We start from the raw sequence: 12,990 nt of genomic DNA on the forward strand, positions 1-12,990 counted from the left end.
AGGAGCAGCTGCTTATACCATGACCCACAGGTACTGAAAGCTATTTAAATATAGTCTGCAAAAAGTAATTGCTAGGACTAAGACTACAACCAACAACGAGGCTCTGGGCTTTCGCTTTTGTTATGTGCCTCTCACCTCTCCACTCCAGGTTGTTTCTTTCCTCCATCTTTCCTTCTTCATTACTTCTAGTTCCTATCTACCCCGTCTTTATTCTTTTGATAGCTTGTCTGGCTCCCTGACAATTTGCCTGCAAGTGTGATGGTGCATGTCCTGTGCTGCAAGAAAACATCTGAGCTTTCCTTTGCTCTCATGTTTCCCAAGAGTTCACAAACTGCTTTCAGCACCCAAGCCCCCAGGCGTGTTATTAGGCTGCTTCAGTGCCTGGGGCTACTCTCATCCATCTTTCCTCTCCTGGCACTATGGAAACACTTGTCCAGAGCATCATGCCCACCCCTCAGTGCAGAAAGCTTCAGTGATTTAAAGGCTCTTTTTCCATGTGGTATCTCAAAGGATTTTTTTCCCCAGTGGTATCTCAAAGCATATATCAAATGCACATAATTTTCCTACCCAGTTCAGAATTCGATATATTTTATCTACTCTAAAGTAACTAGGAACAAAATACTGTTCTAATGCTTAGTTTTATAAAATGTATGACATTGCCTGCATTTTTCTTTCGGTAATATTTTTTTCTCCTTCATTGCTGCATTAGTGCAAGTGGTAAAAGCACTTAAAATACCATGAACTTGTTGGTTATGAAGTTAAGAAGGTAGGAAAAAGAAGAGTGCTTGGAAGGCTGTTTTCTGCCCTCATAATTTCTGCACTCCTTTACTTCCTCTCATGGTATTATTCTTTCCCCAGTGTCACAGAAATGCTCAAAGTCTTTGATTCTGATGGATGACTTAATGGTGGCTTGACCTGAAAGGCATTTTTTTAATTCTGTCTTCAGTGAGAAGGTAGGGGTACAGCCTGGTGCAAGCAGGACTGCTCACCCTTAATTTAAAAGGCAAACCAGAAGTCTCTGGCTAATCCCCAAGACATGGCTGTGACCCTCTCAACCTCTCATTCTTCCCACTCACCTCCTGTGGCCCAAAACAAGGCAGCCTGGAGGTCTAGGTGCAAAGTCAAGGGCAGCTTCAACCACGTTGCGTTTGTTTGGTCTGCAGTAGGAATCCTTTATTTTCTGCTCCTGCTGAGATGAGGCAAGGATGCTGTGATATGGCAGCTACACAAAGAGCACAACATCTACCTGAAATCCTGTCTGTGTTTGTCTCCTTGTTAACACATAAAACAAACAAAAAATCCTGGCTAGGTAATGAGATAAAGAGGGAAACTCTGTAAATGTCAGACAAAGTCCTGCCAAGAAGGTCAGTTCAATTTTTCCCGCCCCTCTGGCTTCAGACTTCATGTGCTAACTAACCCCAGCTGCAGAAATTTAAATCTGGTCTTTAAATTTAGGTGACAGGCCACCTTTACAGCTCATCTGGACAGCTGCAACTCTATCCCAAGTGGAAGGGGAGGGGTTCAGAGCAATTAGGAATTGATTAGGTATTGCCTTGAAGAGTTTCAGGATGCTCATACCTCTCAGAAATTGTGAACTGACATTGCTGTCTCTACTCTCTGTCTGCTCCCTTTACACTTTATTTCATATGACTGTATTAAAGTTATATTCAGGATTACTCACAAAATAGCAAGTGCCTTCATTTGTGCATACAGCATTTACCTTTCTGATTAATGCTCCCCAAAAAAAAAGGAGCTCAGAGAGTTCCTGACCATCACCACCACTTCCACTATCACAGCTCCAGAAGCCTGTGACCACTCTCCAGGGATGCCTGTGACTGGTTTGCCTGCTCAGTTTGCAAAAGCAGAGGTGGGTGAAGCACGAGTGCCTCAAACCTGCACTCTGTACCACTTGGAGAGGAGCCAGTTCTGCCCAAAACCAACAGTATGTTAGCAGGCCCACGAAGATTTGTACTCTCCTTCACTGCTATAGGAGCAGCAAGCCTTACAGCTCATGTCTATCGTGGCACAGCTCAAAACAGCACTGTCATCAACAAAAGAGGTCTGTCCCAGCTTCCCTCAGTGTACATGAAGGCACCGAGTCCCAAGGTGGAAATCTAGCAGTGGGAGAATTCATGGTGTCAGAAAGCAGCCCAAAGTTCTCCCACCACAGAAACCCATTGCTAACTCATATTTGTGCCATCCTGGGCCCAGTCAGTGACAGCAGTGACAGGCAGCTGCCTGGCAGTATTTATACCACAGCCACCACTGCAGTATCTGGGGAGTGCAGTATAAATACAGACCCAGCAATAGCCAGGGAAGCCCAAAGAGTGGGCGAGGAGGGTGAGTGGCCAAGGCAGCTGAGAGACCTGTTGATTGAGTGCACCTCCCTCAGCTGTCCTCAGCAGCAGGTTGCCATAGATTAGAAGTTGGGAAGATTGAAGGAACTGATCATTCTTTTCTCCCCTCCCCTTTAACAGCTCTTTCTCACTCTTTACTTGAGCCCATAAGATTCTTCATTTGAGTCTCCAGCCATAGCACTTTGTGTTACTACAGAAAGTAAGCACATAACTATTCCTCCTCAGGAGATGATTTGGCTCATGCCTGCCAGCCTGCTGCACTCAAAAGATGAGGTCAGAGTTGTCATCCCTGCCTTACAGATGGGGAAATCCGTGCAAAGGGAAGGTGGAGAAAGCACCTTCCCTCAGAGGGCCTGCAGCTCTGCCCAGAGGAAGGAGGTTCATGATCTCACTCAAAAATCCAGTCTCAGTGCTTTTAAGACAACAGGTAGAAATGGGTTGAAATGCAGGGGAAAAGGAAATGGTTGTTCAAGAAAAACTCCTGGACATGCATCTCTCTGTGACATATTTAGTTCCTTCCCAACACATATTAAAGACAATGATTTTCAACTATCTGAACAGCTGACTTTCAGCAGTAAAATCAATGAGAAATTGAAATATGAGCTCTGCATGCTGATTTCTTTCTTTTCTCTAAATATATTACAATTCTCTATTCTCAAAGGAAACCTTTGAAATGAAATACAGGTGGGGAGAAATCCCTCACACAGACAAGGGATTTGCTGCAGGTATTTGCGAGCATGTAGCTGGCATACAGGAGCCCATCCAGTCTAACAATACTCAAGTACACCTCCTCGCTAGGGAAGGAAGGGCACTTTGCTCTATTTTTTCCACTCAGGATACTGGATTTTCTTCTGAAAGAATGTGGATGCCACAGCAGCCTACCTACTTGCTGCAATTGTCACAAGAAGGGTTTCTTTTTGGACTCAGCTGCTCTGCAGGGAGCTGGTCTTGTCAGCAGCACCCTGCTGCACAGATTAAATACTTAGCAACTACTTTTTGTCACCCCTTCAGAGCCTCTTGTACAGATGGAAAGGCTGGAATGAACTGCTCTTGAGAGTAAGATCAGGTTCGGGAGGGTGAGATCAGATTTGGAAGCTCCTTTCTGTTTGCAGCAGTGGAAATGGGGGAGTGCATGGACTGCACTGACAGTGCAAATCTTACCTATGGCTCATGAAATTATTATCATTTGACTAATTTGAGCTATTTCTGCCCTTGCAAAAGAAATATTCTACTTTGATGTTGCTGGAAAACACTAAAATTACTACTCACATCTTTGCATTCAGAAGGGCATATGGACATTACCTCTTGTGAACAGCATTTCCCCATCTGTCCTGGCTTGATTTGCTCAACATCCTGGCTAAGGACTCTGTCCCTGGTAATTTGGAACGCCAAGCTCTTTAGTAGATCACCAAGGTAGTCTAAACCAAGCCCAGCTTTATGTGAGGCCCTTTTATCCCTGTGCACAATCACTGGGAGAGCTTTTGGGAAGAGATCTCTGACAGATATCTTCTTAGTCTACTCCTCTGAGTAAGGTGCCACAGCACCAGTTTGCTTTGCCTTGGCTTGATTGCAATGCATGCTCAATAATATTTTGCAAGTACAGGACATCTTTGCAAAATATCTCAGTTTTAGACATATTTTCCCCAGTTTTACAGTAGGCTTCAGAGGCAATTTCCACAGTGACTTTGCTGTGGAAGCTACTTTTTTTGCAAGATAAAAATCTGTAATTAAAAAAGATCTATTTATCAGCCTGTCAGTATGAGGGCTCCCCAAAGCCACGGGGTTTGATCATGAAAGATCTGATGCAGCCTTTATTTCCTTGCAGTGTGTGTGCTCCTGTAGATAACCATCTGCTCCTGTATCAGTCTGAAGTATCTGACAGACCCCACAGCACCAGCTATGTGCCAGCTCCTCCTGGATAAGATTTCCTCTTTCCTCCCCTGCTGCTGCTGTTACTCGCCAATGTGAGTGTGTGTTTATGCTTGGACATCCCTGAAACAGCTCTGCTTCAATGTATTGTATTTCTGTACATTTCTAATGTTAAAGCAAAATAAGAGGAAAAAAAAATAGGGGGTTTTCTGGTGTCAAGCTGTTTAACTTTCAAGGAGGATAGTTTACACTCCCCGTATTTCGATCCTAAAGGAAGCACAGAGTACTTAACTACATGTGCTGGTGGCAGCCAGCAGCCAGCTGAACCTTCCCGCAATGTGAAGCAGCCCAGAAATGTGAGCAGAACCTGCCACTTAAAAATCCAAAAAGCAGTTTTCACCTTGAATCCCAAACAAGCAAAAGCTCATTTTCCAAAGTGCTAATGGGGGCTGCTGCTGCCTAGGTTATTTCTTGCAACCATGATAGCAGATGAAGAATCAAAGTGACATTTTACTTCTTGGCATCAACTAAACTGCCCCCACCTTCACCCTCGCACCTGACTCCACAGTTTTTTTTTTATCTGGAGATGCTGATTAAGATCCCTATTTGTGCGCTGGTGAGACATCTCCAAGGTATGCTGGATGTGCAGCTCCCCTTCGATGAACATGATTATGAACATGCAACTGTGATTCAAATGGATTTTTATCACTTGCAGAATAAGCTATAGAATAACTGCTGTTCAGCTTTTTGGAGCTTTGTTACACCCAGCTCAATTGCTTTAAAGTCATTGTCTGCAGCTTTGCCAGAAACACTCTGACATGACTTGCGACCCATACAGAAATCAAAATAATGTTCTCAAGCAGATAAACATTTTGTTATATTCTGAGATCTCTACGTTGAACCTGCATTTTTTATACTGAGTGGTTTTGTTCAAGGAACTTTTCATTTCCAGAATTTCAATTTATTTCTGTCAGCCTCAGGACTGCTATTAATCCTGCACAAAACCAACCTTGAATTTCAGCAGCACCTCCCAAACAGCTGAACTTCATTTTAGCAGCTTAAAAATAGTTTCAATCTGATCAATGCTTTTCCTTGCCATGCCACTTCCATCCCAGAAGACAATGACTTTCAAACTTTCATTAGTGATACAGAAAGGTGTAAAAACACCTGTGTCCTGCTCCCAGCAGTGGTACAGGTTGCTTGGCTTTACCAAACCACACAGCCCACCTGGGCTTCTGACTAAGTATCTCCAATATTTGGTGCTACTCTGTGCCCAGTTTGGAGCCATACCAGAAGACAGATCTCTGTCTGGCACTGGCCCATGCTGTGAAACCCTCGGGTGACACATTTCTGAGTGTTTCAAGTAAAACAGCAACATGCATGTGGTGAGGTGCTACAGGTGCCTGCAGCTCTGTAGGAAAGCCTCTTTGCTTTGGTGGGTGTTTAGTGTGCCTTTTACCTGGTCTTCAGGACTGAGAGGATAACTCCCAGGGGAAGGACCTTATGATCCCTACAGAACTATGGCAGGGAAGCCTGATTTATACATGAAGCTCTCATACTTTTTGTATTTGTGCAATCTTTGATTTTTACAATTGTTAGTAAAATGCTTTCTCTGGGTATGGCACATATACTTTGGCCAGCACTATGTTTTTATAAGGCTGCAAAGATCTGAGTTATTATAGACAAGAAATGGAGTTTAAATAACTTAAATTTCCTGGATGTAAGTGGGGGCTTTGGACCTTGTGCATAATTACACTTCTCAATAGATTATGGACCATGGGGTTTTGGTTTTATTCCAGCTCTGGCAAACAAAGCTGGACTATCAAATAATTTTAAAGCAAGAAAGAAGTTAATTAAATTTTAATGTTCATAAAAATAATGATGTAGAGAGCTAGCACCTTGTGAATTTCATGTTTCAAACTTAGGATTTCCTGGGAAATCACACATAGCCCAGTCCCCCTCCAACCCATGACATGCCCTAAATGTGAAAGCTGGAGAAATAGCAAGAAATAAGGGTGGCCTACAAGAAATCCCAAATTCTGGTTCCAGGTGTTATAACTTACTGTTAGAATTGAGAAAGAAAGCTGGCTCACACACTGAGTAAACATGCACATTGAATTTCTGAGTTCAAAGAGGAGATTCTTAACTTCCTGGAGCAGAATCAGGCCATAATAACAATAAAAGCTCCATGTTTCTAAGGATCTCCTCCACTTTCTTTACAGTACAAAGGTTGTGTCTCAAACCTCAATTTCCTTAATTCTTCACCTTAAACCATAAAAATCCTCACCAGTTCATTCTCGGGTCATCCACAAATTCTCTCTTTGTTCAATTACAGCTTGCATTTCAGGCACCTGTACCGCAGGATACAACTGTCTTTTGATTAGTTTCGCCTATCTGCAATGAAATTGGATCAGTGGCTGGACTTGGAGCACACCCACAGTGTTGACAAGGCCTGAGCTATATCAACTTCACAGCAGTTAAACAGGAGTGCACCCTGCTCTGCCCTAAGGTAACAGAACCAAAGACCACTACCCGAAAGCTGTATTTCATTCAAACCAGTCTACTATGCCAAAATCATGGTGACAAGAACACATCTGAGCAAACTCCCCAGCCCCTCACTACTTTACTTGTTTATGTCAATCAGTTTGGGGATTTTTAACATTTGAGTTATGTTTATCTGAACCAGTTTTCAAGGTCTAATTATAACACGCGAAGTGGGGTGAGATTGCTGCTATGAAAGTCGCAGTATAAATAAGAGGGCTCGATGGGCTGAAATGTTGGCACAGACCAGACCTGTGTGTCACGTGGGTGCCCAGTGCAGCTGTTGTGGTCCATGGTACAATAAATAGCTATGGGGAAGGGAAGCAGCATGGTCAGGCAGGATTTTTTAATACCCCCTCCTGTGCTACTTGGCCAAAAGCACTCGCCCGGCAAAAAAAAAACAAACAACAAACCAAACACCAAAAAAACCCCAATATCTGGAGTTTAAATACAAAAACCACAACAGTTCTGGTGCTTTTTGAAGGTTCTACAGCAAAGCATAGCATGTCTGCCTGCATCCACTGCCCTCTCCTCTTTTTGCACATCCATATTTTTATCCATAGATAACATAGAAAGCTTGGCTTTCCCTCACCAAAACCAGCAGAGGATGTGCTCTCTTCCCCTTGAGCAGGGAGAATGTGCTGGGCACAGCAACGTGCACAGCCTCTCCCACTGCTGCAGGAGGGATCCACGTGCAGTCACCCTGAAATGGGCACGCGAAGATCATGCCTACAAGCACGGGCAGACGGATATCTCAGGTAGGACCAGGCTTCTGGAGAGGATCTCTATTTATAACCTGGACCCTGCCAGGAGACTGCTCTTGGGTGTTAATGTGACAGAGTGTTGGTTTTTAAAGTCGCTGAAATGCCTGAACATGGAATGGAATGGAAGATAAAACTGCTGCTGGCTTGCAAATGGTCATTGATGCCTTGTGCTGGTAGGAGAAGCAGCCATCCATACTGGGCATTTGCAGTGCACTGAACAATCACTAGACCAATTACAGTCCACAAAATATTAGTTATAAAGCTCCTGCACCCTTTCTAAGATTAGGTTCTTATTTATTTTAGAAAAACATTGACCTGCCACAAGGCATACACGTCTTTAAATTGGCAACTGGCAGTGAGCTGTGCTTTTGACAAGGCACTGGAAAATGCCTGGCATCTGTAATTCCAGCAAGATGTCTTCTGGGATAACCCTAACATATTATGCTCATGTAATGTTAACATATTAACCCATGCTTCTTCTGCAAGGAAAAGGCACTATAATTGTAATCATTGTTCTCAGAAAGCAAACTGCATCGCTGTTTTGACCCAGATTCTCAGTATCCTGCTTTATGCATCAGCAGTGCCATAAAATGCAAAATGATGCAACATTCAAATGTTTTCAGAGCTACTGACATAATTTTATTTGGGTAAAACAATTTTTTTCTCCTGAGCTCCTTTCTACTCAGGTCTTGGTATTACTCCTAAAGCTTGTCCTGGTATCCATAAACAGTTGCATAGGGTGACAGGGTTATCAAGTTTGATAAGGTACAGATATATTTGTATATTACTATTTTTATTATTAGTATTATTGTCATCATCATCATAATCATTATCAGTTATTGTATTTACTAGGTATTTTATGCTATTTATTATATCATTATTTTATATATATATTTATTATCATTATTATATGTTATTTGAATGTAAACTTTTAAGTTGCAAAAAGCAAAAATGAAAAAACCTAACTTTTGAGCTGTAGTAAGATTGCAGAACAAACAGTTTTGCAAAACAGCAAATAAGACTGTTCTCAGCCTTTTTTCCCCCCTTACCCCCTTCTCTAGTATAAACAATTTAATTTTGTATTTTATGACACTTTTACCTAAGCCTAGTTTTTCATGACATTTTTACCAAAATCCAAAATCCCATGCTGCATCTCCATCAGTTTTCATGTATGGTGGACACCAGTGTGTGTGGTCAGCTCTGCTCTGGGTGCAGCCTCTACCTTAGGCTGGACAGTGGGAACTGCAATGCCATCTGTGAGGAGCTGGGGGCCAGAACAGAGGTGGAGCTGGCACCCTGGGCTGTGCTGCCAGACAGAGTTATGGGTTGGCTTCATAGGCAAGCAGGAATCCCTGGAGCAACTCCCAGCTGGAGTGAGGACATTCAGGTCCCCAACCCTGAAGGTGCTCCCCAGCCCAGATCACTACAACCAAGAGCCATCTTTGAGGGAGTCTGGAGAGGCTCCTCCTTTCCACATCTTTATTTACTGGGTGATCTTGGAGCACAGACTGGCCAGCCAGGTCTGATTCCTCTTGGACAGAGGCTGAGCTGCCAGCAGGTCACTTGGCTCAAGGCACCACACAGCCCACAAGATGAGCTGCCTGTCTCCAGCCTTGCCCTTCACCCTGGCCTTTGGCAACAAGACCTGCTCTCCCCCACCTCCCCGTGTGTGCTGCCACTAATAGCCACTAAAACCCACATTTTCCAATTTAAAGATAATTTCTAGGTGTTTGGGTTTATTTCTGGAGATTATCTTGGGGTTTAGTTGGACAGGAAAACCATTTGCACACCATCTATTCAGAGAGCAGTTTTCAAGAGGCTTTGGCTGTATCTAAGAAGACATGAAAAACGTGAAGGCTTCAAGCACACATGTACATTAAACGGTGGATTGACAAAGTTTCTAGAAAGTTTTCCTTGTAGAACTGAAACTGGAAGCACATAATCTTCACATCATTATCCACATTATTGAAACTGTGAAAACCAAGCCACATGCAATAACTCAGCTGTTCTAGCAACAGGCATTTAATCTCCCACCATCATCTCAAAATATACATGCTCCAGCTCCTGATTATACACACAGCAATAAAGGGCTAGGAAAAAAATTAGCAAGCATCAAGGGAAACTTCTTTTACTTATTATTATTTATTTACTTCTACTTATTTCCATGTCCCTGTTCAGGTTCAGAAACAAAAAACAAACAAACAAACAAAAAAAAAACAAAAAAAAAAACCCAAAAAAATCCTCCTGTACTTAGCCCTAGAGGAATTTCCTAAAGCAAACAAGAAGAGAGAGTGTACTGTGTTGGAGATGATAACTATGTTTAGTCCCAAAAGTTACATCATTAAAAGTATGAAGAATGCTAGTTTTTTACTAAGGGCAAAGTTAAGAGGCTTATAAAATTGAATTATCAAATCAATATCTCTGGGATCCCATACATAAACATATTCTTTTGTGACATGGCTGGGCCTATCCCACTTGGCAGGAAACTCCAGAAAGTCTTGGGAGGGCATGGCTGTTGCACCTCTTGCTGTGCCTAGGCAGAAACATGTTCCTAATCCAAGTCTGGGGAACGAACCCTGACAGCAACGCAGCTACTGTGATCTTTAGCTATAGAAGCCCTGCCCAGACTGTGGAGAAAATGGGGCAATTTACTTTTGCACAATTTGTCTTCAAGCCATTTTCCCCTAGGAACCTGGGTAATTTCAAATTCTTTTTCTCACCACTGTTCTGTGTTTCCTGTCTGAATAGGTTGCAGTCAACACAGGGTTAGCTGCCACATTCTTGAAATGTGTTGATGGTGGACATTAAAAAAAACATTAAATAAACATGCCTTAGGTGTCTCAAAATCCACAAAGTAAACCAATTACCATGTTGATATCCAGTATCTTTAGTGTTTTCCAGCAAAATAATTGTTTCAAATAAAGACTCCGAGACAATCTGTACCACATTCAGAAGAGAAGAATCAGGATAAATTCAGAAGAAGATATTAGTGTGCATCCTGTGTTTAAACACGGTGGAAAGATTTCTTTAGCTGCTTTAGAGGTTTCACAGAATTCCATGGGGTCATACCTGAGTGCAGTAGGGATTAGATGTCTTGGGCACTGCAAAATTATCAGATACAATCACCTTAAAAGGAATAAATCAATGGCCAACTCTCTGTTGTGTAGGAAACCTGTGCTCTGCAGGTGCCCACTGTGCTCCATCCCAACCTGCCCCTCATCCCAATTGTGTTAACAATATCTTTGTAATATATCTCTTCCTTTTACTTTCATTTGGGTGAAATCACTGTCTTTGTGACTGACCATCTTTGCTTGGAATGGTTCACAGCTACCTATAATCTGTTCAGGTTATTGGAAGTTGAAATGGTAAAAGGAAAGAAATTTTCAATTATTTCCTGCCAAGTTCTGTAAAGTAGCTAGAGTTATTTAATTATATTTTTGCAACAGTCATGTCTATTTATTAGTCACATGCCTATCTATCCCAAATTTTCCTTTATTTAGTATATTTAAAAGTACAAAATTACAGCTACCTGAAAAAAAATTTAAAACTTTCAAACAGCTTTAAGCAATTTCTGCATAAAAACTGGAAAAACTTAAAGAACCATCATGATCCTGGGATCTGACCACTTGCAGGACACGTGTGATATAAGCTCACCTAGCAATCCCAGAATTTCTGCCCAAACAGAACACAGTCTCCAAAAGCACATCATGAAAGCAAATACCTGCTGGACTGAGAGACTTGGTGTTTGCATTGTAAAGTATTTTCTGGGTTTTGAAGTCTGCTGGTAAAAATGGCATTGTGGAGTAACATAGTGTGGCACAACACAAGGAATAATTGCACAGGTATTGATTATTATTGACCCTCCCCATTTTGACGGCTGTACTTCTCCTGTTTTTCATGACCTAAATTTAAAACATAGGGGTTTGGTGCTTGTTTCCTGTGAGATGGTGCAGTTAGTCAAGAACGACTTGAAGAGACTGTTTTTTTAAATTGCATCACACTTTGATTTTTAGCTGACAGCTGTGAGGGGATGAGTGGAGAGCCAAGCTGTCCTTAGGGGGTGCTCTGTGGCCAGCAGAGCTCCGGGTGAGCTGCGAGCACCAGAGCACTGCTGCTATCTACAGGTCTGCTCTGACAGCACTCACACTGCACACCAGTGCTCCACCAGGGATGCTCGTGCTTGGGAACAGCACCCAAACAGACACTAAAGTATTCTGGCTTTGTGGAACTGCAAGATGGCAATCTGTAGCCTTTCTGTCCAGGGGCTAGCCTGTGTCAAAAACCCAAAATCAAGTGGACTTCATTAAAGGGAAAAATTATCTCTGCTGCACGAGAGAACAATTTCTGCCTTTTAATTTTATTTGATTTATTTTTTTACAAATGAAGAGGAAACATTGCCATCTCAGGTGCAGAGTCACAGATGGGAGCCCCCTCTCACCACAACACACTGCACAAATGATCATGGTGTACACAAGGGCTGGAAAACACCTTTGAGCCTGCATTGCTGAATTTTTAAGCTCATTTGTGATATAATTAGAATTTACTAAAATTTAGTTGTGGCTTTTCGTTGCTTGGAATTTAATTAATTTTTCCTTCTGTGTCTTTTCCTCTGTAACCCAGAAATTCTCATAGGTGCTTTTCTGCCTCTATCAGTAAGACAGTCAAGATAACCTGGAATGGGTTCATCACTGCTGAAATCAAACACAGCAGCTTCCAGAACAGGAGAAAAATAATAAAGAAATCTATCCAGCAAATACGAACAAACAGTGGAGACATAAAAACATCTATTTAACTAAATGTTGTGGATTTCAGAGTCAGGTTAACACTGAGAGTATCAGATCACAAGCTTTCAACGAGCAATAGAAGAAGTGGCAAAATAAGAAAAAGGAAAAAAGTATTCTGCACACTACTTTTTTTTCCCTAGTAAGGAAAAACTCCCAGCTTATTTGCAAATATTTATCTACAACTGAATGTCAACATGAACAGGTAAGTACATAAAAATAGCACCATGCAGCCACAATTAGAAGCTCAGACAAAGGGCAGTCTGATCTGACACATGGAACCTCTCTGAAGATTTTCCCATTTGGGAGGCTAAAAAAACTCTTTCCAAATTCTCCAAGATCAGCAGGAGCTGCAGGCTAAAAAAAAATCTTATTCCAAATGACTCTTAGCTCCACACTGAGCATGCAGTTCATATGACTGCTTGTGGGAGAATAAGTAGCTGCTCCATCCTCTTTAAATACCAGATTTTCTGGAAACAGCTGACTTTCAGTACTAGATACCAGGTGAAGACTTCAGTATGACTGGAAAGGAGCATTCAGGGTTTATTTTGTTGATTTTTGGGTTTTTGGGGGGTTTTTTTGGTTGGTTGGTTGGTTTTGGTGGAGTTTTTTTGGGGGGGTATTTTTTGGTGGAGTCCTGTCCTTTTGTCAAAAAAGTTTAGTAAGGAATTTGCCACC

General features: G+C 42.1%; 1 long non-coding RNA gene across 1 annotated transcript in view; it reads right to left on the reverse strand.

The window, feature by feature from the left end:
- LOC117244220 overlaps positions 1 to 12,990 on the reverse strand; it is a 36,087-nt gene that overhangs the window by 16,991 nt on the left and 6,106 nt on the right. Inside the window, exon 2 of the long non-coding RNA XR_004496854.1 lies at positions 1,077 to 1,186. This is a non-coding gene — a long non-coding RNA (uncharacterized LOC117244220). The remainder of the gene's footprint in view (positions 1 to 1,076; positions 1,187 to 12,990) is intronic.

This window comes from Parus major, chromosome 4 (genome assembly GCF_001522545.3).
Source record: "Parus major isolate Abel chromosome 4, Parus_major1.1, whole genome shotgun sequence".
Lineage (NCBI taxonomy): Eukaryota > Metazoa > Chordata > Aves > Passeriformes > Paridae > Parus > Parus major.